We start from the raw sequence: 25,885 nt of genomic DNA, 5'->3' as shown, positions 1-25,885 counted from the left end.
AGCGCTGCCAAGTAGCAATTCAGAATTTCAATTTAAAATGTGGAGATATTAATAACATTTGATTGTGTAATATTATATGCTAAAATTAACATCAATCTTCAAAATCCTTTTCATGATATATACCCTATAATAGGCATTTAATAAAATTACTGTATGAGAAATATATTCTAAATTAGTTAAATTCCATTTTTTTTAATTCATTTAAATAATTTGAACATAATGTACTGTATCTAATACTTTAGTTCAGATTGCAGGTTAAAAAATGTAAATATGTATATTAGCAGATTAGCAGTACTAACAGTTACTAAAATTCCTACAGATGTAAATAATGTAAATGTAAAGCCTTTAACATAAAAGCAAAAATATTTACTTGACACTATAGTCTGAGAGTGGTAAAACCTCGGTAATGTTAATAATGTTTAAGTTTTGAAGCACAGCATGTGAAGTGTGCTGTGATAATGAAATACAAAGTGATTGTCTTTTCAAAATAAGCAAATATGAAAACAATTCTGTTTCTTGTAGAGCAAATCCCAATACTAGATGGCAGACATTCTTTCTATGTAGTGATTTTATACAATCATAGTAGTGAGTATAATGAATATTCAATAACATAAATAATAAAATACAGTATATATTCATTGACAATAAAACAATTATTACATTTTAGAAGGTTATTTCCTACACAGAAGTGTGTCTGTGTCAAACTGGATTTAAACTCCTTTAATCTGTCATGTCATGTCTTATTAATATTCTATTTTTTTGCTTGTGATACATGTACAAAGAATGAAATACTTATGATTCATGCACCAGCATAGGAGAGAGTTTTCCCCCACCCACAATTATAGCAGCCCAGGTAAGCAGAGAGCTGAGGAGACTTCATGCCAGCAAAGCAGTGGGTCCAGATGGAGTATCGCCATGACTGCTGAAGGCCTGTGCATTGGAGGTTGGGAGTCCTCTACAGCACATCTTCAACCTTAGCCTGGAACAGGGGAGAGTTCCGAGGCTTTAGAAAACATCTTGCATCACCCCAGTCCCAAAGGTATCACATCCTAGTGAGCTGAATGACTTCCGGCCTGTCGCACTGACGTCACATGTGATGAAGGCCATGGAGCAGCTGCTGCTTCACCACCTGTGGCCACAGGTCCACCATGCCTTCAACCCTCTGCAGTTCACATACCAGGAGAAGGTGGGAGCAGAGGATACCATCATCTATATGCTACACTGATCCCTCTCGCACTTGGACAGAGGAAGTGGTGCTGTAACAATTGTGTTTCTGGACTTCTCTAGCGCCTTCAGCACCATGCAACCTCTGCTCCTTAGGGGCAAGCTGACTGAGATGGGAGTAGATTCATACCTGGTGGCATGGATCGTGAACTATCTTACAAACAGACCTCAGTATGTGCGTCTCAGGAACTGCACGTCTGACATTGTGGTCAGCAATACAGCAGCGCCGCAGGGGACTGTACTTTCTCTGGTCCTGTTCAGCCTATATACATCGGACTTCCAATACAACTCGGCGTCCTGCCACATGCAAAACGTTCGCTGGCGACATTGCTCTTGTGGGCTGCATTAGGAGTGGGCAGGAGGAGGAGTACAGGAAGCTAATCAAGGACTTTGTTAAATGGTGCGACTCAAACCACTTACACCTGAACACCAGCAAAACCAAGAGGCTCGTGGTGGATTTTAGGAGGTCCAGGCCTCTCATGGACCCCGTGATCATCAGAGGTGACAGTGTGCAGAGGGTGCAGACCTATAAATACCTGGGAGTGCAGCTGGATGATAAAGTGGACTGGACTGCCAATACTAATGCTCTGTGTAAGAAAGGACAGAGCCGACTATACTTCCTTAGAAGGCTGGTGTCCTTCAACATCTGCAATAAGATGCTGCAGATGTTCTATCAGACAGTTGTGGCGAGTGCCCTCTTCTACGCGGTGGTGTGCTGGGGAGGCAGCATAAAGAAGAAGGACGCCTCAGGCCTGGACAAACTGGTGAGGAAGGCACGCTCTATTGTAGGTACGGAGCTAGACAGTTTGACATCCGTGGCAGAGCAATGGGCGCTGAGCAGGCTCCTGTCAATCATGGAGAATCCACTGCGTCCACTGAACAGTATCATCTACAGACAGAGGAGCAGCTTCAGCGACAGACTGCTGTCACTGTCCTGCTCCATTGACAGACTGAGGACATTGTTCCTTCCCCACACTATGCAACTCTTCAATTCCACCCGGGTTGGGGATAAATGTTAACATTATACAAAATTATTGTCTGTTATACCTGCATTTTTATCACTCTTTAATTTAATAAACATTAATAAAGTATCTATCTATCTATCTATCTATCTATCTATCTATCTATCTATCTATCTATCTATCTATCTATCTATCTATCAGTTATTTAAAATAAGCAGTTGAAACACTGGCCTTCAAATGAATGTGACACTTGAAAACACAGCCTTAAACAAAAATAGTTTACTGTACATGAACAGAGAAATGTGGTAATAAAAAAAGAGGAATGGGGCACCCAGAAGTGAGTCAGTGTGAATTTCTGTGTTTCCCCATTGTGGTCTCATCTTCCAAAATGACCGCTGCACAGCCTTCTCCAAAATGCGCATTGTTTACACTCAGTAACTGAGATTGTCTTTGTTTCAGACATCGAGCGTTTAGCCAGTTAAAAAAACTACAGATGTTTCTCTTTCAAATGGTTATACACTGTCTTTCTTTGCCACAGCAATTGCTTGATAGAATACTTACACTGTGAGTTTGCAGGTAAGCATTTGCCCCTGTTCAAGCATCTGTTTTCTTATCAAAGTGGCATACAGGTCTTAATTCCATCTGATTTTTGAAATGCCCTGTCTGTCACCTTGCTAAGGTTTCTGTCATATAGACTTGTCTCTATAACTTGCTGTGATTGTTTCAGTTAAATGCAGGTCAACTTAGATTTGCCATTAACTCAATGGTATGTTTTCACATTGATTCATCTTTCTCAAAATAAAAAACTAACTGAAATCATTTGTTCTTGAAAGAGCCTGCACATGTTATTCTAGATCTGGAATGAATCAGTCACTCTTTATGTTTACTTTAAATTTTTTTTTTACATCATTTATGTATTACATTTTCCTTATTGGCACTGTAAAAGCTGTGAGAAAAGCTGTTGAGTCAGTTATGTGACCTCCATGTCTGAACATGTTGCAATTAAAAAAGTTTATATGGGCAAGTAACAGCAAAATTAAAACAAAAAAAAACGTAAGCTATTGATGGGTATTCTGTGACTTTGTAATAAATTAATTTATTTGGCTAAGGAACAAAAGCCAGATCTGCTGGTTACCAAATAGCTTTTTATTTAGGAGAAGTAAAGTTTTTAAATGTCATTGTGATTGGTGTTCATATTTTGTTTTTTGTTATCAAATTGCATTCAAATACCACTTCATAAAGGTGACTCATCTCGTTCTTTGTCCTACTGTCTTACTTTATTTTTCTCCCTGCTCTTTTGCATTTGTCTTCAGAATCTGCTATGTGAGAGGTTAGTGTCAGTCTCATGGAAAGTGGGAGTCCCAGAAATAAGCAAATGTAAATACTTCAGTAGGCTATCGAGTCTAATAAACATGTACACTTTCTTTCAACAATGTAATATGTGCAAATCAGACTGGTAAATCATTTAAAAGCTAAAAATGTAAAAATAAATTAATATAGCTAGATAAGCCTATGACAATTTTGTAACAGTAATAATGTTATATGCAGATAGATGTATTTTAGTATTTCATTTAGTTAATGCAGTATATATATGTTTGCATTGATTAATTTATTTATTAATTATTTACCTAAAAAAATCTTTTCTTAATGTAATTATAAAATGAGAGTGACAAACGTCAGATCTGTCTCTGTGCTTTGGGCTTATTTTAACATGTTCATATGAAAACATCTTACAGTTTATCTTTTTCATTACATTCATATTTTTCTAGAAAACCTAATACTTAAAGCATACTAGCAATGTTGATACAGTATGTATCAGTAGTAAGTCATCTTTGCTGCTCATAAATCAATATTGTCAGTATCAGTTGAGCACTAGGCTTAGATTTTCTACCATTTGGAATGGCTAATAGAAACTGGGAGGCTAATAGGGATGAAAAAAATGCTTGGATTAACTGGTAGCTATAAGTAGCCCATTTTGACAATAAAATTAAGTCATTGGAATTTGATTTTTATTTTGTTTTAATGTAATGATAGATCAGGCATGTTACTACACTTACTCTAAGCATTTGACACTATACATTCAATAGAAGTGTAAGGGCCTGAAATATGATTGTATTGTTATAAATTTGCTGCAAATTGAGTGCGAAAAGAAAAGATACAGAAAGTTCTCCAAGATCAGAGATGTAGCAATTGATATATATTTATGCACATGCGATCAGTCTAAAAAGCAAACCTGATTTGAATGTGTTATTTGAATGACCACATTTAATCACTAAACTACTTAAGGGTTGGTTTATTATATTTTACTTCTGGGTCATCCATTTTTAATGTAGTTAAAATTATAAAGATGGGAAAATTTTCTAGAAACAGAGGCAAAAGGTACAGGAGAATATACAATATAGCTTGTTTGCAGTGGATCAGCAGACTTTTTTCAATATTTTTATACTTTGGGGCTTTCTTCTAATATGATAATGTATAACATTTTTGAAATTGTATGTTTTTAGAGAATTGTTCAACTGATACATACATAGTATGGCTTTGCCAATATGGTGATGTAAAGTAAAAAGGTACAAATACATGACAGATAGATAGATAGACTTTATTAATCCCAACGGGAAATTCACATACTCCAGCAGCAGCATACTGATAAAGAACAATATTAAATTAAAGAGTGATAACAATGAAGGTATAACAGACAGACAATAATTTTGTATAATATTAACGATCTCCTCAGTCTGTCAGTGGAGCAGGACAGTGACAGCATTCTGTCGCTGAAGCTGCTCCTCTGTCTGGAGATGTTCCTGTTCAGTGGTTTTTCCTTTATTGACAGCAGCCTGCTCAGTGCCCGTTGCTCTGCCACGGATGTCAAACTGTCCAGCTCCGTGTGTACAATAGAGCGTGCCTTCCTCACCAGTTTATCCAGGTGTAAGGCATCCCTCTTCTTTATGCTGCCTCCCCAGCACACCACCGCGTAGAAGAGGGCACTCGCCACAACTGTCTGATAGAACATCTGCAGCATTTTATTGCAGATGTTGAAGGACGCCAGCCTTCTAAGGAAGTATAGTCGGCTCTGTCCTTTCTTACACAGAGCATCAGTATTGGCAGTGCAGTCCAATTTATCATCCAGCTGCACTCCCAGTTATTTATAGGTCTGCACCCTCTGCACATTGTCACCTCTGAGGATCACGGTGTCCATGAGGGGCCTGGACCTCCTAAAATCCACCACCAGCCTCTTGGTTTTGCTGGTGTTCAGTTGTAGGTGGTTTGAGTCGCACCATTTAACAAAGTCCTTGGTTAGTTTCCTATACTCCTCCTCCTGCCCACTCCTGATGCAGCTCACGATAGCAGTGTCGTCTGCAAACTTTTGCACGTGGCAGGACTCCGAGTTGTATTAGAAGTCCGATGTATATAGGCTGAACAGGACCGGAGAAAGTACAGTCCCCTGAGGCACTCCTATGTTGCTGACCACAGTGTCAGACCTGCAGTTCCCGAGACGCACTTACTGAGGTCTGTCTTTAAGATAGTCCACGATCCATGCCACCAGGTATGAATCTACTCCCATCTCTGTCAGCTTGTCCCTAAGGAGCAGAGGTTGGATGGTGTTGGAAGATGCTAGAGAAGTGCAGAAACATAATTCGTACAGCACCACTGCCTCTGTCCAAGAGGGAGAGGGATTGGTGTAGGAAATATAGATGATGGCATCCTCCACTACCCCATTCTCCTGGTATGTAAACTGCAGAGGGTCGAGGGCGTGGCGGACCTGTAGCCACAGGTGGTGAAGCAGCAGCCGCTCCATGGTCTTCATCACATGTGATGTCAGAGCGACAGGCCGGAAGTTCTTCAGCTCACTAGGACTTGATACCTTTGGGACTGGGGTGATACAGGATGTTTTCCAAAGCCTCGGGACTCTCCCCTGTTGCAGGTTCAGGTTGACGATGCACTGTAGAGTACTCGCCAGCTTCAATGCACAGGCCTTCAGCAGTCGTGGCGATAATCCATCTGGACCCACTGCTTTTCTGGCACAAAGTCTCCTCAGCTCTCTGCTTACCTGGGCTGCTGTAATTGTGGGTTGGGGGAAACTCTCTCCTATGCTGATATCAGCAGAAGAATGGGTGGAGTGTGCAGTACTCTGAGGTGAGAGTGGGTTAGGGTGGTCAAACCTGTTGAAGAAGTTGTTCATCTGGTTTGCTATCTCCACGTCTCTCTCAATGGTGGCACCCCGCTTCGAGCTGCAGCCAGTGATGATCTTCATCCCATCCCACACTTCCTTCATGCTGTTATACTGCAACTTCTGCTCCAACTTTCTTCTATATTGCTCCTTCGCTGCCCTGAGCTGGACTCAGAGTTCCTTCTGCACGCGCTTGAGCTCATGCTGATCACTGCCTTTAAAAGCCCTTTTCTTCTGGTTTAAAAGACCCTTGATGTCACTTGTAATCCATGGCTTGTTGTTAGCATAGCAGTGTACTGTTCTTACTGGAACTACAATGTCCATACAGAAGTTGATGTAGTCAGTAGAGCAGTCAACAACCTCCTCAATGTTCTCACTATGTGAGCGCTGCAGGATATCCCAGTCCGTAGTTCCAAAGCAGTCTTTTAGAGCCTGCTCTGCCTCAGGGGACCACTTCCTGAATGCAAGTAATAGGGACGCAAACTTACGGCCAACAGTTCACAATTACATGTCCAGAGTTGCACCACCTTGTATTGACATAGAGAGCGACTCCCCCTCCTTTCTGCTTTCCACAGGTACTTGCGTCTCTGTCCACTCTTAACTGTGCTAAACCCGGGTAGCTCCACATTAGCATCTGGGATGTTAGTTGTTAGCCACGTTTCACTAAAACACAGCAAACTACATTCTCTGTGGTTCCTGACATTTTTCACCAGCGCAGCCAGTTCGTCGATCTTATTTGGTAGTGAGTTCACATTTCCCAGGATCGCAGAAGGCACCAAAGGTTTGTAGCACCACTTTCTCGCTAGATGCGTGGCTTTTATCTTAGCGCTGGCTCTGTTGCCCCAAAACCGCCTTCTTACCTCGTCAGGTAAATAGGGAACCACACCAGTGTGGGCATTTGTTCTCAGCGCTTGAAGTTGACTACTTGAATAGACAAGTTTCGGAGTGTAAAAATCCATGTCCAAGTAGTAAATGTAGTAAAAAGTGTCCAGGGAACGAGTCCACATAAAACAAAGTGGTAGGAATGATCAGTGAAATAGAGAAAAAAGTTAGAAAGATAAAGTCATAACACGGAGCTGCTGGAATGGCTGCCACTTGCGGCGGCGCCTGATGATGTGATGAAATATCATGAAAGTGTAATTGTATAACCATCACCCACATCCCCTATCAACAAAACTGAGGGATTATTTGTGGTTGATCTGCTTTTATCCCAGAGCATGTAGGAGTAACTTTTGTCAAACCTTCCAAATGGTTTTTTTAAAAAACATTAGAGGAGGTGGACGGGGAGAGGGAGGTCTGGGCTTCCCAGCTTAGGCTGTTGCCCCCGCGACCCGACTTCGGATAAGCGGTGGACAGTGGATGGATGGGTGGATTAAATAAACAGAATCTAATCACAGTGATGCATAAAATCATATAATTGTTTAGATTTTAAATTCCCCACTTCTCAGCCTATCCAGTGATTAATAGACAGTTGCTCACAGCAAAAGTGTGACATATTCATGATTTAGTTATAGTATTATAAAGGGCTGTGCTGATGTCTGATATTATCTATCATTAATTATTTTTATGTCAACAGTTTTTTTCTATGTTGAGAAATAGAAATTAGGCTTTTTAAACATTTAGAAAGTGACCTTCAAAATTACTTTGTGCATATTAAGAAAAATAGATAACTTTGTGATTCTACTAAGAATTGTGGGCCAAGGGTTTCACAAATGAAAAATGAGAAAAAAAAAACATTTCACAGTTGACACAAGAGTATGCTGTTTCATGCAGTAAAAAACAAGGTAAAGCCATGGATGACAAAAAAAAAACTAAGCAGTATTATTTGCCATTATTTGGTTTAAACTAAATGAGTTTGGTGAGGCTTTTAATTGTTGTACTGCCATTTGCTGTGTAAAAAAAGTATTGAAAAAAAATTTCATTCAAAGGCATGAGCCTTGCTTTGAATCCCCTGGTACAAAGTACCTTGTCAGAAGTACTTCAATAAAAAAAAACAGTCCCTGAAATGTAAAATACATTTAAGGAAGAAGAGGTACAGATTTTACTACACAGAACAGCGATTTTTTGCTTTTACTGTGTGATGTGTTACTTAATAGTTGACTTCATCACTTCCCAGTGGATGCCTGCAAATGTTATGCCAGCTGAATATTGTTGGCAAATTGTTGACCTGAGTTGTTGCGGCAGCACAGAAAACATAGATTTCTTTAAAACAAAGAGGAAATGCATAAATAATAGTCAAAAGTTAGAAAAAAAAATGTAGGTCTTTTAAAAGCAGAAAATTCAAAGTGGCGTTTCATGAGTGAAGCTGCTGGCTCTCCAAACGGTCTGTGCTGATGCTTTGCACTTTTTCTTCTATTAAAAAAATGGAAAGGTGTTATAACTAGTAATAACCTTTTTGTTATTATTATTTCATAGAGTCTCTTGTGTTTGGGGGGAAAGAAGGTGCCAGGCTCCTTCAAAGTTTGTTTTTTATTTGCACATGGCTAATTATTATGCATGCAGAGGTCATGTGACTCCTTTTGTTATATTAACATAGCACTTGAAGATTGACCTATATATAGGTGAAAAACCTTCAGCAAACTTTCTGGTTAATGACTCATAGCATTCCATTTATAATCTTGAGTTATGGTTTTAGCATCTTGATTTTGGTAAGAACTTGTATTTGCTTAATGTCTTTTAACATGTCTCAGTCAGATGGTTTCACTGTCTAGTATTTGATTATGCTGGGCCCGTTTAAAACCATTTTCACAGTTGCTCATAAACCTTGTTGATGGCTGGCATTTCAAAGACATCAGTTTCGACTAAAAAAGTAGGTGGACCTATTCTATGCAGTGGTCTAGCCAAGCATTTTGATTAGATTAGATTGGTGAATTGACAATAATTTGTATTTTCTAGGGCACAGAGCAGGGAATATAATGAAGTACTGCACGTTTTTAATTCTGTTGCAGGCCATGACAATAATTTGTATTTTCTGGGGCACAGAGCAGGGAATATAATGAAGTACTGCACGTTTTTAATTCTATTGCAGGCCAGGCTTGTGTATATTCATCGATTTGTGTCGATTTCCAGGTTTTCATGGCTTGTATATTTGCCACCCTGTAATAAAATTGATAGGTAGTGCCTTGCCCCCTTCTGGTTTAGGTCATTGTAAAGTCGCTCTTTGGATGTGTGGATGTTTAGAATTCCAGATAGTTTGATCCATGCACATATGTTTGGGCCGTACCCGAATTTGTGGCGTATAATGAATTGATAGTTCCATTCAACCATGTCGGATGCTTTTTCTTCATCCAAAAATTCTCACATCTCTAGGGTGTTAGATTTAATGGGTGAATATATTAAACAAAAGATTATAAGCTAAGTGTCTGCCTTTAATATGCCTTCTGTTAACGTTGTTAATAATATTGGAGCTAATTTGTTTGAGAATTGGTTTTTTTTTTATAAAATTCCACTGGGTAGCCATCAAGGCTGGCTGCTTTCCCACTATGAAGTGAGTTTATAGCATCTAGTAATTCTGACAGTGTCAGAGGTTTATCTAGTTCCACAGTGCTAAAAGTATCTAGCTGTGGCATTTGTAATTAATCAAAGAACTGATAAGATTGTGTCTTATTTTCTTTAGACTGAGTAGAATATAAGAGCTTATAGTACGAGAGGTGCTTGATTATAAAAAGGAATTTTCATTCTCTGTTCTTATAAAGAGTGCAAAGTAGACATGACTCATTGGACAAACACATGTATGTTTGAACTTGTCATTAGTAGTGCTAGCTGCTGTTCCTCCACTTCCTATCAGTTGTAATCAACATGTCAGAGCAGGAGGTACATAGCAATAGGTTGCTCAGCGAATTATTACATTTTTGACAAATGAAGGAGTCATTCTACCTCAGATTTATTCAAGACTTAAAAATCAGTTGTGGGATGAATGTTAGTCTAGAGTGTATGATTGGTGCAAGTCATTCAGAGAAAGATTATCATCTCTTCGGTCCACTTAAGGAATTTTTAAGAGGGGAGAAATTCAACCGGAATGAGGATTTTATTGACGCTGTGCAAGAATGGGTCAACATGCAGCCAAAAAACTTATACTGTTCTGGGATTAAGAAGCTTCCTGAGTGGTGGAACAAGTGTATTGCAGTGGCAGGAGTCTACATAGAAAAATAGTGTGTACATCATTTCATTGTATTCAATAAATAAAATGTAGCTCATAAATTCCTGTGTATATTTGAACTCACCTCGTACTCCTCTAAATGTGTGTGTTATATTTTTGTGGTCTATGGTTTTTTATCTCCGTCTATGTTTAATTTCTATTATTGCATTGAGGACTACATGCTTGTGGATTTGTTGAGCTAAAATCTTGTTGGCCTTCTATCTGTGTTCGTAATAATGATGTCTTGATTTAAAGATGAGCTGTTCCATTTCTTTAGTAGTCAAGAGGTTAAATTCTGATTGAAAACTTGTCTTTTCCTAAGTGCCTCATTTGTTGACCTGTCATATTCTATATGCTCTATTCTGGTAGTTTCACTGATTAACTCAGTGACTTCTTGGGTTCCAGTTTATTTTTGGGAGAAGTATATGAAATAATCTGTCCTCCTAAAATGCTTTCAGAGTTTCTGAGAGCATACCTGCAGAGACCACTGGGGATGCATTTATCACACACCAACTGTAGCAGAGAGTCTGCAAGATAAGTGGAGAAAGATGAAGAGGTAGACTTATTTCTGAAAAGGAATTCTCTCACCAGCTTTTTTTTTTTTTCAAGTAAAACATTCTAAGGTGTCTGTCACTACAGAGGAGAAAGCTGCTGTAAACTGACTTCTGATTTAAAGGAGTCTACCAACAGAAAGTAAGATCATCTTAGTGAATATGGTGGTATCATAATGAAAAAATGCCTCTTCTTAAAGGCTTGCAAAAAGTATCTTATGTATAATTGCCTTAAGTATCTCATCAGAGCATATGTTTAGTACTACAGTCCACATTACATATCTATCACAAATGTGTCTTAATCTAAGTAAAAGTAACCAGATTTGTTCATTGAGTATCCTTTTATGAAGTGTTTTTTGTTCAGCATCTTTAGCCTTGCTGTTTCCATATTAATGAGATGACAGAGGTACTGCTACCTGAATGGAATTCACTACACAGCATGAGTAGGAGGATATTTTAGTTTAGATTTTTTTTTGTTATAGAAAGTTTTAGTATCAATATGCAGGAAAAGTGTAAATCACATAGCATTGATTGAAAAGAAAAGTATTTAAAGGTTGCAAGCAAAAGAACCAAGTCAGAACTTATTGTTTTGGTCACATATGAAGGCGACAGTCTTCAGCAACAAATTAAATTATTTACTGGAGTGTTTCTAAATAAGTAGATACTGTAATACCTTAATTCCAGAAAGTTATTCATTAAAACCTAAGTACTGTACTGGTTTATCATCCTTCATTTGGAAATCCCTTTCACCTTTATTAAGCCTTGCACTCAACATAACTTTAATTAAGAAGACATTGATTTTCATATAATCTTTGACTTATTATTTAAATGCCTATTTACAAGAGCTATGTATAGCAATTGAAGCTCAGATTGACATAATGGTCTCTTAGTCTGCAGTTTACTACAGTAGCATCATTGTAAGGTGATCAAATCTAGTACAGTGGAATTTGTGCTGAAATGCCTCCTTAAATTACACAGAAGATATCAAGCATGCAGTGTAATTGATTTAGCTAAGATACTTATGTTTCACAAAAGCTTACATTTAAAGCTTTTAATACTTCCTCCTCTTTGCTTGTGAAAGTGTACTTGGATCAAAAATATAATTTATGGCTGTGTTTTGATGTATGCACATGACAACCTTAGTATATATAAACATATTTTATAGTTACAACTTTTTGGCAATACAATCATTACTACTGCTACTACTATGTATTATCTAATTATCTAAAATAAAACTGATTAAAGGGCTCTCAATCTGTGATTTTAAACCCAGAGGGAAACAGAAGGGAAAAAAAAATATTATATATATATATGTATATATATATAGTGGACCACCAGATGGGCACACCGCTACCCAAACCTGATACAGACACACACAACGAAGCGCACGCTTTTATTTTTCTTATATTTTCCCTCATGGTAAATGTCTTCCCCCGCTTCCCACAAGCACAGCACAACACAATACTGTCTTCTTCTCTCTCTTTTCTTCCCTCCACTCCTCCGAGCAGTCACTCTGGCTCCCCGAGTAGTGTCTACTGGCTCCTTTTATAAGGCACCCAGAAGTGCTCCAGGTGCTCATTAACGCATTTTCGGCAGCACTTCTGGGTGTGGCAGAAGAGCTGCACTCCAGGGCTCAGCACTAGCTGCAGCACCCACTAGTGGCACCCATGGAACCCAACAGGGCTGCTCCAAACTCTAGCTCCCATGGAGCCCTCCAGGAGTCTGAGGCACTGCTGTGGCCTGTAGCGGGCACTCAGTTCCCCAAACCCAACACAGACAGACGCAGTACACAAGTTCAGCCGCACACATTTTTTATTTTTCCTGTGGGAAACGCTCTTCAACCATTTTCCACCTGCCCAGCGTGGTGCACTGTCTAAAGCACATTCACTCCTCCTTGCAATCTTCATCTCCTTCCTCCCATCTCTGTTTCCCTGAATGGAGTAAGGAGACTCCTTTTATAGTGCTCCAGGAATCCTATAATATCTTTCCAGTAGCACTTCTTAGTGTGGCAGAAGTCTTTAACTTCCAAGCTCCAAGCCTGTAGTGCTGTAACAAGCCATCAGGGTTGCCCTCTGCCGTTCCGAGGGAGACAACACCCTGTTCAAGCTCTTTTTCCCCCGTCCTTTCATTACACAGGCGTCCTGGCTGTCCCCCACAATATATATACAGTATATATGAGTTATTTTTCATTGTCATTGATAGAAGAAGAAAGTGAAAAATGTTTTATTTTTATATGGTAATTTTACCATGCTACCTCTTGTCTGGAATTTTGCCATGGTGGTGGTACCCACACTTTGCATAATCTTCTTTTCAATCTAAAACACTATGTGGCATTCCATGTCAAATCAACCAGTGGCCCAAAAACAAAGGACTAAAAAAATCTCTGGAAAAATTACCAGGTGTACCCATGTTAGTTAGGAGATGCCCTGTAATTTTTTTTTATATGTAAGATCAATACAAGATGCAGACAGTTTGCCATGGGGTGTAGATTTTATCCTACCTCATTTTTTTCATTAAATTTCACAAGTCCATAAATCACGAAATGAACCACTGAGCAGGTTCAAACTTTGCATGCTGGTACATTAATTGGTAAAATATGTGACTAAATTAAAAACATGGTGCAAATGACCCTGCATGGTCATAGCAGCCCCTTGAAATTGACAAAAGTTTAATTTGATCTTTTGGCTTAGCTATGTTTAGGCCTCAAAAACACATATTTGTAACCAACACAGACTTTTTTTTTTTTCTTTAGGTAATTATATAAGATTTCTGAAAAAGCAATACATAGAAAAGTAATTGTATCCGTGTTTGAGCTGCAAACCTCTCAAATCCAAAAAAATCATTTTGGATTTCATTTTCAGAGCACTCTAATAGCATGTGGGAATGTGCAGATAATTTTTAAAATATTTTTCGTTTATTTTACATTGTCCCTTCTTTCGTAAAATACAATCTTTACTTTTCTTATGCAAATCTTTCGTATTTATTTTCCATCCTAAACATAGGCTGAATGCACTATGTGTAAATATTGGTAATCATTGACTTTTCAATGAGTAAATTATCAAAAATGTCAAACCATTTTTCATATCAGTTGATGATTTCATATTTCATGTTGCTGAACTGAAATTGTAATTCTCCATGGACAAAAGAGTACCTGGTACTCGAGATTACCACTCTTACATCCCTACAGAAGATAGCAAACTCAAAGTCAACCAGGTGTCAGAAGCAGCAGCTGAGATCATACCCTCTAACACACTCCTGATGGTCAGATGCATCCCTAACATTAGACATAGTTCCCTGTTGAAGGCTGTATTGGATGCATGTGTAATGAAAAATGTTGGATTGGTGTGATTCGTGACAAGAGTGAACCGGAATCAGATATCCTGATATGTTTCATGCATCCAAACTATCCAGCACAGTCTTTCCATTGGCCACCTAGAATTAATATTTGTTGAGTGTCACTGCAGTGTGTCATTGCCCTGCTTAGTGCACCTACAATGGTCAGTGGGAGATAGTACCACATTAATCTCAAAGACAAAGATGCCCTACACTCTGCACTTTTATTGAAACAGAAATGAAATGGGTCACATTCCTGCTGCTCCAATACCAAGATGTTAACATTGCTTCTTAACTAGTGTTTGTGGACCCCAGGGGCATGTACAGCTGCCCTCACCTGACACAGACAGGCAGAGATGCAAGTGCAACAAAAAGCACTCTTATTTTCACACATGGAACGCTTTCCTAGCTCCCCAGAGCACAGCACAGTAGAAGCACCAAAGAATAGTCCTTTCTTCTCTTGTCTTTGACTTTCAATCCTTCCGCCTCCACTTCCTCTTTGGCACGCTTCATCCACTTCCTCCTGACTCTGGCTTCCTTTTATTCAGCTCCTAGGAGTGCTCCAGGTGGCTCATCAGCTTTATGTGGAATCACATCCAGGTGTGGTGGAAGTCCACTGTAGGGCTCTTCAGCTCTCCCTGGCAGCCCCCACGGAAACCAACAGAGCTGTACCAAACTCCAACTCCCAGCGTGCCCTGCGGGAATCTGTGGTGCCACAGCTACTCAGGAGGGCTGCCCTCTAGCATCTTAGGGGAGGTAGCACCTCATAGATGCTTTCTCCCCCAGTCCTTCCATTGTCAGTTTGTCCCGGCCGGGTAAGGGCCCCACCCTTCCACCACATGTTGTATTTAATGATAAATCAAACAGCTGTTGTTCACATGTAGTACTCAATGTGTCTTTGGTGATTTATTTTTTCCATTAATCATATACCTAAGTTAGTGATGAAGAACTTGATGATTATGATTACTGACAAATGATAGATTTTATTCATGTTTAGAATGGAAAATAAAATGAAAGATTCACATAAGAAAATTAAGACTTGTTTTTTGAGAAACAAGGGACCATGTAGAAGAAAAATAACTTTAAAAATGTCTGGACATTCCCACAGTGCATTAAGCTGGTCTGAAAATTAGACCCAAAATATTTTTTTTCATGTGAGAGGTCTGCTGCTCAAACCCTAATGCAGTTTTTTTAACGTGGTCAAACCCTAATGCAGTTTTTTGTTTGTTTGTAATCTTTTGAAAAGTCCTGCGTAGGTATCTAAACATGGAAAATTTTTCAACAGGCTGTTTCAGTTAAAATATGCTTTTTGAAAGCCTAAATATGGCAAAGCCAAAGATGCAAAATATTTATTTTTCTTTCAATTTTGAAGGTCTGCGCTTACCAAGTGGTGTCATCTGGACCAAAGATTTTGATTTTGTTATGTACTATACATATAAAGGTACCAGTATGAAAATCTGAGCCTGCTAGGTGGTTTGGTTGATGAAAAAAATAAAACTGTATCAAATTTGACACCCCTCTCCCTTCACAAAATTGGCTGTATTTTGGAAAGTGTTGATAACATGGTTACACCTGGTATATTTTTTTGAGACCGTAGTCTCTGGAATTTCTGGAAAATCTGTTGATTTGACATGGATTGATCCCTGTTTTTCAGTGGCAAAACTAAGTTTTGGAATTTTAAGATGTTTACCCAATAAGTGATTTGGCCAGAGAAGTGTACCTGACTTTTTAATGGAAACACTTCACAACTAGAATTAAGAAATGATCGTTGTAATTGGCAAGATGCCATGTTATGTCTAAAAAAGGATACAAAAAGTCAACAGCAGTTTGATGACCTTTTATTTTTAGCAGTGAACAGTTTTTTTTTTGTATTTATTGTTTATTTATTGTTACTTGTGTTTATTGTAGTGTGAACTGCATTAGCAAAATGAGACTCATTACTGAGGTGGTACAGCTTATTATAACCAGTAGCATCACTGTCATCTAACAGCTGATCAAACAGGTATCACTTTCATCTCTTATAGTAGGTTTCAAAACTTCTTGAACCCAAACACATGTAGGTAAGGTATACAAAAGCAGAGAAACTTGAGTAGTCCACTGAATGACCCAGAGTGTACTATGGGCACCACAGTCCCTCCGAGCAGTCATGAGTCGAGGTAATTCTTGGTAGTGAAAACCAGTCAGATCGCTTTCTGCTACCAACATTCTACCAAGAATTGAAAGCTCAGGCCACATAGATTCTTTGGGATTTGCGTTTTATTTTGAACTTTCTAAAAATGTTACTCACGAGTGTCAGTTTGTGCAGATATATTTACATTCACGTACACATTTTTTGAATGATTTTTTTAAACATTCTTATAGTTATACTCTATATTAACATTGATGTTATAAAATTGGCTTATAAAATAGACCTGTACCTTTAATACTCAGACGATTCTAATCGTGCTGTAGAACATCATATATATATATATATATATATATATATATATATATATATACATTTCCCTTAGCAATATTTCCAAATGTTTATTCTTACCTACTTCAAATTAATTAAATGTCAGCATCAAGTAGAATATATTACTTCCCAAATTTTATAAATACATACAAACATAAGGCTGTACACTATTATTTATTCATTCTTATTGTGCTTTCATTTTTATTGTACCCCTCTTGATTATCTGTGCAGCTATCTCAGACCATGGTAAACATACTATATAAGTAAGTGAAATGCATTATTATTTGTTAGAATTATGATACAACAGAATGGGCAGGCAGTTTCTTTAAGTGTGATTTTAACTGTGCCTGTTGTCCATGTGTTCCTTGACAAATCAATCATTCATTAAACAGGTTTTGTTTAATCAAAAAAGAAAAATAAACAACTACATCTGCAATGTAAGATTCAAACCACCATTCGTTGAAGAGAAAGTTTTTTTTTTTATTTATTTTAGAAATATATTCTTCCATTCAGCAATGTGCCATGAGCGGGATTCAAACCCGGATCCCTGTTTTTTCTTGGTAGATCGTCTCTCAAGAATCGCAGCTATACCTTGACTAATACACACAATCGTTGGCGCATAGACAAACCTAACCGTCTCCCCACATTCAGAAGCCTGGCTAGGGAACATTGTATCTCTGTTACATTTGGTTAAAATGCAAAACCTAATGCATGTTGGTGCCCCCAAATGAACCCTAGCTGTCACATCTACAGTAAATGCATAAGAAACCTGAAGGAAGATTGGTAAAGTTACTGCTTGGAGTTAGAAGCTCTTGGTTTACTTGGATGAAATAATGTAAGCAGTCTCCTGAAGTACAAGTTTTGATTTTATTTCTGAGCTTGTGTATAGTAAAGAAGTTTGCATTGTGTATTTTTAAGGCATAGTTTTAAATACAATTGTGAGGTACAGAGCAATGTAACAGATGCATCCATTGTTATCAGGTTAATACCTTCATGTTGGTCTTTTTGATGATGTCTCTTTTGAAAACTTATATTTTTAACAGAAATTTGAAATCATTGGAAAGAAATACAGGTCATATTTTATCATTTTTTAAAGTTGTATTATGATGCTTAAAGATTAAATTACAATAAGCAATTCCATATAAAAATCAGTACAAACACTTTTAACATTAATAGTGGGAATTACAAAAACAGTTACCTGATAAATGTAGCATTGAGTAAATAACATCTGGAGAAATATTTTTTGGGTTAGTCTTCATTTCAGACTGCAAAGCAACAACATGTGAACATTTTGATGGGGGTGATTCTTTTTTATACACACCGTATTTCTGTTTTCCTTCTGTTCTACAATTTAATTTAATTCCAGGTATTTTTAAAGCTCATTGCAGTAGCGATAAATGATTTGCCTCATTTCTAAGTAAATCTGTTTAAACTCACTGGCTCTCAGTCCAAGTTCTTGTTGCTGTTAGCTAATATTTTCTGAATCCTATAGTGGGTCATTTACAATGTAATAATTATAAAGTAGTAGTTACTTTTGTGTTCCTTAAATTAATGAAAATAACTTCCTATTCCTAACTAAATTCCTGTTATTCCCCATTTGGATTCTCACAAATGCTTGTAGTCCTTATGTAATTTAAACATAGGCAGTTTGTGATTTTGTTATATCCAGGGGGGCTGATATATTTATGCCCAACTGTTATCAGCAGTATCAACAAGAACATACCTGTGAAGTAATGTTTTGGCTTTTTTGTCACCAGCCCTTACTGCAAGTGTGCACTAGATGGCAGTGATGTGCAGGCAAACATTTGCACCAGTATGTTTCATTCAGTTGCTCCTTTTAAGACTTTCCTCAAAACTTAAACCAGAGCTTTGGGTGAACAATAACACTCGTGCTCTGAGACAGGTATGCAGGAGTGCTGAGTGTAACTGAAAGAAGGGCAAACTCCAGGTGTCGTAAGATTTTTAAAACAAGTCTGGCAAGTTTCCAAAAAGCTGTTAAGGACCCTAAATCTAAATATTTCTCAGAACTTATAGCAAAGAATCATTAATACCCCACTTTCTACTGGCGCTATGCTTTCTAATTGTAAACATGCTGTTGTGCGTCCCTCCTTTAAAAAAAACAATTTGGACCCTACTGCGTTTTCAAAATTTAGTCCTGTATCCCAAATTGTCTTTATTACTAAGCTCCTTGATAAAGTGGTCCTTGAGCAGCTCCAGTTACTTTTAGATGTACATCATAAGCATGAAAATTTTCAGTCTGGATTTATACCATGCCATAGTACTGAGACAGCACTTTTAAAAGTTTTTAATGATGTGCTGTAAAAACTGTTGATACTGGGGTTTCAGTTGCATTTGTGCTCCAATGATTTAACGGCTGCTTTTGATACAATAGACCACAATATCCTTTTATCCCGATTGGAAAAGGTTGTTGGCATTTGTTGGTTGTTGGAAATCAAAACAGTGTTCAAGACACAGAAAGGTAGTACACCAGCATTATCTCAAATTTCAGGAACAGCAGGGCACATATTCAGGATGTTTAGCTGGCTTCAGATGACTTAGTTCTGAAAGATACAAAGAGTGCATGATAATTTTGATTCCATGTAATGAACATAAGATGTTAAACCATTATGATAGTCAAGAGTTGTTTACAAAAGTTAGTCCAATAAACAATATATTTTTCTTTCTTCCTTGCTTTTGTCTGTAATAGGGACCTTCTGCTAAAAAAAAAAAACTTTTGTGAAAGAAGTTACACTTGAAAAGGGCATTTTTTTAACAGCTTAAAATTACATTTAAAGTTGTTATCATTTAGGATTTCACAATAAATAATGTGCTTCTTTAGTACAAGTTAAATAGTTTCATCCAGAAGTACAATGCATATAAAGTAACTGCGAAGAATAAAGAATGCGGGTGTTTTGGTCCTCACAAACAGAAGAGATGGTATTTTCTCATGTTGTATATGCTACAACAGAATGTAAAAAGGTGAAATATTGCAGCTGACCTTTGACATGCCTAGAAGGCATTTATACCGAACCAGCTTTGCCAAGGAGCTTCTCCTTGGCTATCAAAAAATGGTATGAGCTCTCGATACTTTGGAATTGTGAAACTGCACTGGAAAGTCATCACATGGTCAATGTGTTATTACCTGTGAATTCTAGTATTGCAATTTCACATGCTTGTACAATAAGATTAGCAACTACAGTGAGGAAGCTTAGCATCCCCTTCGATTCAATGGTGTGTAATGCACCCCAGGTTTAAAGCATAAATCTCAGTGATGTATTCATTTTTTATTGTTTTTAATTGCTGATACTTTATGTTATAGATACATTTTCAGGGTTTTTATCCTGAATTTCACTGTCAATCTAAATCTGCATTCTAGTTGGACAAATGCTATCAGTAAGGGAGGGGCGTCACAGTGAGGCATCCAGGAGGCCCAAACCACATTAATTAGCTCTTTTCGATGCAGAGGAGCAGCGACTCTAGTTTGATCTCCTCTTGAATGTTTACTGTTCATTCTTTTTTTAGCCTGAGCACAGAGACTTGTGAAGGAAACTCATTTCTGCTGGTTGTATCCGCAATCTAGTTTTTTCAGTCACTACCTAAGGCTCTTGACCTTAGGTAAGGGTAAGAATATAGATCAACTAGTAAATCAAGAGCTTTGCCTTTTGGCTCAACTACCTCTTTATCACAACTGACTAGTGCAATGTCTGCATGACTGTAGACATTGCTCCATTCCACCTGTTGATCTCCTGCTCTATTCTTCCCTCACTTGTGAACAAGATCAGGAAATACTTCAATTCTTCTCCTTGATGCAGCACCACATCCCTAACCTTTAGCTGGCACACCACCCTCTTCATGCTGATAAACATGACCTTGGATTTGGAGATACATATCCTTATCTCTGCTGTTTCACACTTGGCTACAAACCACCCCAGTGTGTGTCTAGGGTCACATCCCAATGAAGTGAACAGGACCAAATAATCTACAAAAAGCAGAGATGCTATCCAGAGGCCACTGAAATGGATCACCACTCTTTGGCTATGCCAAGAAATTCTGTCCATAAAAATTATGAACAGAATCGGTGACATTGCAGTCCTGACAGAGTCCCACACCAACCTGGAATAAGTCTGATTTAACTGCCAGCTATGCGAACCAAGCTTTTGCTCCATTTGTATAGGGACCAAATAGCCCACAACAGCTGGCCTAATACCCCATACTCCCCAAGCACCCTCACAGAACACACAAGGGGCACAAACGCATGACTTCTCCAAGTCCACAAAACACATGTAGACTTATGAATCGTTGTGAAGATAAAAAGCTGGTCCAGTGTTTCATGCCCAGGACAAAATCCACATTGTTCGTCCCAAACCTGAAGCTCAGCCAACAGCCAAATCCTCCTTTCTAGAACTCTGGCATAGGCCTCCCCAGGGAGGCTAAGGGATGTAATCCCACAAAAATTGGAACACACCCTCCAATTACCCTTTCTTAAAGATGGAAACCTCTGGACCAGTTTGCTAATGTAGAGGTACCATCCCCAAACTCTATAGTGTTGAAGAGGCATATCAGCCAGTACAGCCCAGCAACATCCAAAGCCTTTAAGAACTCCGAACGAAAATCATTCACTTGCCACCAAGGTGTTTTTTAACCTCCTCTGCAACTTCACCTGTAGTGATTGGTGAGTCCTACTCCGAGCCCCTTAACTCTTCTTCCTCAAAGGAAGGCATGTCGGTAAAATTTAGAAGGTACTCAAAGTGCTCGTCCCACTGCCCAACTATATCCACAGTTGAAGTTGGCAACACTCCATTCCTACTATAATACTTTTCTAGAAATGCTTTTAGACAAACCAAAGTCATTTCCCATGGCCTCAACAAACTGTTCCCATACTCGAGTTTTTACTTCCGCAGCTGCTATTGCCATGCTGTGTTTGGCCTGTCGGCATCTGTCCACTCGAAAGGTCTTCTTCTTTGACACCTCCCTTTACCACTAGCATTCACTATTGGGTTCGGGGATTACCGCCATGACAAGCACCGGTGACCTTATGTCCACAGCTCTGCACAACTGCCTCAGCAATGGAGTCTTGAAACATTGCCCACTCAGGTTCAGTGTCAGTGCCTCCCTCAGAATACAAGAGAAATTCTTCCAGAGGTGGAGGTTGAAGAAAACCAAACATTCTCATCACTCACTTACTATAAATTTTGCTCTGTCGGGTCTGTCCGGCATCTCCCCCTACCATCTGATACAAGTCAAAGCCAGGTCGTGATCAGTTGACAACACAACTTCACACTTCACCCTAGTGTCAAAGATTCAAGGTCGTAGATCTGATGACACGACTATGAAATCAATCATTGAGCTACAGCCTAGGGTGCTCTGGTGCCAAGTACACTTATGAACACCTTTATGCTCAAACTTGATATTCAAGAACAAATCTTTTTGCAAATATTAAAGTTCACTTAGAAGCTTTCCTTATAGAAAATATTCCTTTTGTTTTACTACCTAGTTATAAAAATAATATTTTGCTGTTCTTTCTGTCACACTAATTATTGTAAACTTGTTTTGCACATAGAGGTCCTGCAGCTTCTAGGTCCTAATGTCTTAGGTAAACTTTTAGAATGACAGCAATCAATTTAAATGATTGTGCACTGCTTTACTTATTAATTAATTCATCAGACAGTATTTGAGCTACAAGTCCCAAGTTGATACATTTTTACTTTCTCCATATTTCGTGAATGGCGGAAGAATTGCTTTTATAAAAAAAATTACATCTGGCTTTCAACAGAACATCAAGTTTTGAAATCTCTGGAAAATGCTTTGACCATTTTTGTAAAGATTTGTGTTAGTGTGTTTGTTTGTCTGTGATAAAAGTTTTGTGGACATTAACTTGAGAACAAATGGATTGATTCTCAAGAAATGTTGTGGACAACTTAATTAGGTTTTAAATGAAATTAAACTGTTCAGCTTTGAGCTTTTAAAGTTCACATTTTTAACTCTGATACCATCAACAACAAACCACTGCACAGAAAAAAAAGTTTAAAAGTTATCAAATAAACTTAGAACTTTGAAAGAAAAAAATATAAGTTCAGTCCAAAGCTTAAGCTTTGCACTTTTAAAGTTCACTTTTCCAAATGCAGTCGCCACAGCAAGTAATGTATAATTTGCAAAGAAACACAGATTACATTTTATCTGTTGGTTCATAACAGATACACTTTTTATTAGTTTAAATTTTTTTTCTAGTTATGAAAGTGTAACTTGTCTTCGGTTTGTGAATTGGGGATGGTGGCCCCAAAACTGATCCTGCTGCAAGATTGAAAATGCACTTTTCTACTTCTTCTCAAATTTTTAACATGTTAAGTGAAACAAACCATGTGCAAGGGAATTCATGCAAAATTCACTCCCTTACAGGTGAATTGATTATTGTTCAAATTAGGGTAATGCTGGGTAAATAAATGTGTTAAGAGGCAGAAGGCTATTTGTTTTAGTAATGATTGACTCCACAAGCTAACAACTGAGAGATAAAAATATGTTGATGTTCGCATTGTAGGTAGGCCTGGGTAAAAATATTAATCTTCTCACAAACAATCACAAGTCGATTCTTAAAATGGAGTACATGCAATAGTGGAGTTATTGCGCGGTGGAAATGGACAGAGAACATTCCGAAACTGAAGCTGTAGCAGACGATAAAGTTGAACATGATGACACAGAAAAACTTTTCCCGAAATAAAGGAGTCAAGTCCGTTGCCTGGAGATACTTTGGTTTTAAAAGATTGGATTATGTTCAAATCTGTGAATGCTGTTTCTATACAACTGGATAATACTGCAAGCCAAGTTGAACTTGTTTTTTTTTTTTTTCTTTCCAGTACTGTGTAATGTACCTGGGTACTGTGTAATAGTGTGACGACATGTTGACTTTATTCTTGTAATTTGTCATTAAAGTAGAACATCGTAAACTAAACTTCATCTTAAAATGAATATTTCATTTACTGGATTTTCTCAAATCCCGTCATAAGTCATGTAGCACATTAAATGCTTTGTGTTAAGTGTTCCCCGAGCCATGTTAATCGCTATGTGCTTCTTAAACTGACTTCCTCTTGCACTAAGTGGAGGCGCAGGCAGCACACAGAATACAATAATTTCATGATATTCCTGCGCCCTGAACATTTAGAATTTAGAAAGATAAATAATTGATTTAATTTTCATGATAAAATGCATTAAAGCATGTATTAATCATATGGGGGTAGGATGTGAGGTTTTGTTATGCTATATTGACCCTGCTAGTGTATGTATTGCTCGTACCAGCAATACCGCCACACTACCATGCATGTTTAATACCTGCTTTAATGCATTTCATCCTTGAAAATGATATCAAGTATATATCTTGGCATTCTAAATTTTCAGAGAGCAGGAATATCATGAAATGAATGTATTATGTGCGGTGATTGCTGCCTGCAGATCCTTTTAGTGCAGAGGAAGTCAGTTTAAGAAGCGCGTAGTGATTAACAACTCGGTTGGGGAACACTTGACACAAAGCATTTAATGTGCTACATTAATTTATGACAGGATTTGAGAAAATCTAGTAGATTAAGCATTGATTTTAGGATGAAGTTTCGTTCACGACATTCTACTTTAAATATAAAACAAACTGTAAGAATTAAGTGGAAATGTCGACTTTAATCTCGACATAAACAGCGAGAATAAAGTAAGTGAAAATGTCGACTTTAATCTCAACATTAGCATTGAGATTAAAGTGGAAATGTCGAGAATAAAGTCAACATGCCGACTTAATTCTCGACATATACTTTTTTTTTTCTCCCCTGTGTCTGTATTTTTTTTTTTCTTCACTGTGGCCCTAATACGATTCTGTAGGGCTATACCACAAATAGCATTATAAATGCAAGTTGCAGTTTTGTTATTTATGTATTATATAGCTTAGCTTGAAGCAAGGTCCATATTAATGCAGTTTGCCTAAATGATGGTTCAGTTGGTAAAGATGTCATCACCAAGTTGCACTTGTTTTATTTTATTTTATTTTTATTTGGTGAATAATGTGTAATGCACCTGGGCTTGAAGTCTTGAAGTAATAGTATTATTACTGGAAGTTGCACTATTATTTATTTTATTGTTATTATTTATTAAATATTATGCAGTTTAATGATGGGAAAGTTGTTTAAAAAGTCACTTTAACATGTCAGTTTTATTCCTTGTCTTAAGATATGTTCAGTGCAATACAACTTTTGACAAGCACCTCTGGATATTTTACTAAGTCTAAATGCCTCTTTGGATGGTTGAAAATATGTTGTCAAAATTTTTGTTTAAATTGTTTGCAAAATTTGTTCAATAAAAAGGTTCTATATTCTGACTGCAACTGTCATGCAATGTGATTCCTTCTCTTCATTAGTGCCACCCCCTTGAAAAATATCACTTTATGGGGCCATGCAAACCTGTATTAATACTTGTGTGCACATTAAAATGTTTTTTTGTACAATGTACAATTCTCATCACAGTGGAATAGGTTATTCTTACCTAGTCTACTGCAGTAATTGCAGTGGAAAATGTGGTTAACATCCACTCATGCATGGCAAAAAAATACCGTTGAATACCGTTAAACTGGTATAATTTTGAAAAATACCGTGATATAGAATTTTGGTCATACCGCCCAGCACTAGTGGTGAGTATGCATTTTGAGTGCCTTACAATAAAAAGTAGGTAGAAGGGTTAAACTACTCAATTTGCGGGTTTGAAGCTGCACCATACACGTTATTAAAAGATATGAGTCCTGTTGGACTCATCGCTGTCCACACAACCAAGTGAAACATAAGCTAGTAAAATGCTTGTTTATCTTGCATGTTTCGTATAGTAAAACTAGGATAACAATTAGGCTGTACAATGTCCACTTGATAGCAGGTTTGGGATATTCTGTCAGGTTTTGATTATACAGTAATCTCTCGCTATATCGCGCTTCGACTTTCACGGCTTCACTCTTATCACGGATTTTAAATGTAAACATATCTAAATATATATCACGGATTTTTCGCTGGTTCGCGGATTTCTGAGGACAATGGG

The 25,885-nt window shown here is 37.8% G+C and overlaps 1 protein-coding gene across 13 annotated transcripts in view; it reads left to right on the top strand.

The window, feature by feature from the left end:
* ubtd2 (ubiquitin domain containing 2) overlaps nucleotides 1-25,885 on the top strand; it is a 160,488-nt gene that overhangs the window by 103,248 nt on the left and 31,355 nt on the right. The window lies entirely within an intron of this gene.

This window comes from Polypterus senegalus, chromosome 13 (genome assembly GCF_016835505.1).
Source record: "Polypterus senegalus isolate Bchr_013 chromosome 13, ASM1683550v1, whole genome shotgun sequence".
In the NCBI taxonomy this organism is placed as follows: domain Eukaryota; kingdom Metazoa; phylum Chordata; class Cladistia; order Polypteriformes; family Polypteridae; genus Polypterus; species Polypterus senegalus.
Note: the sequence above shows the minus strand (reverse complement) of the source record. Positions and strands in the feature narration are given on the sequence as shown.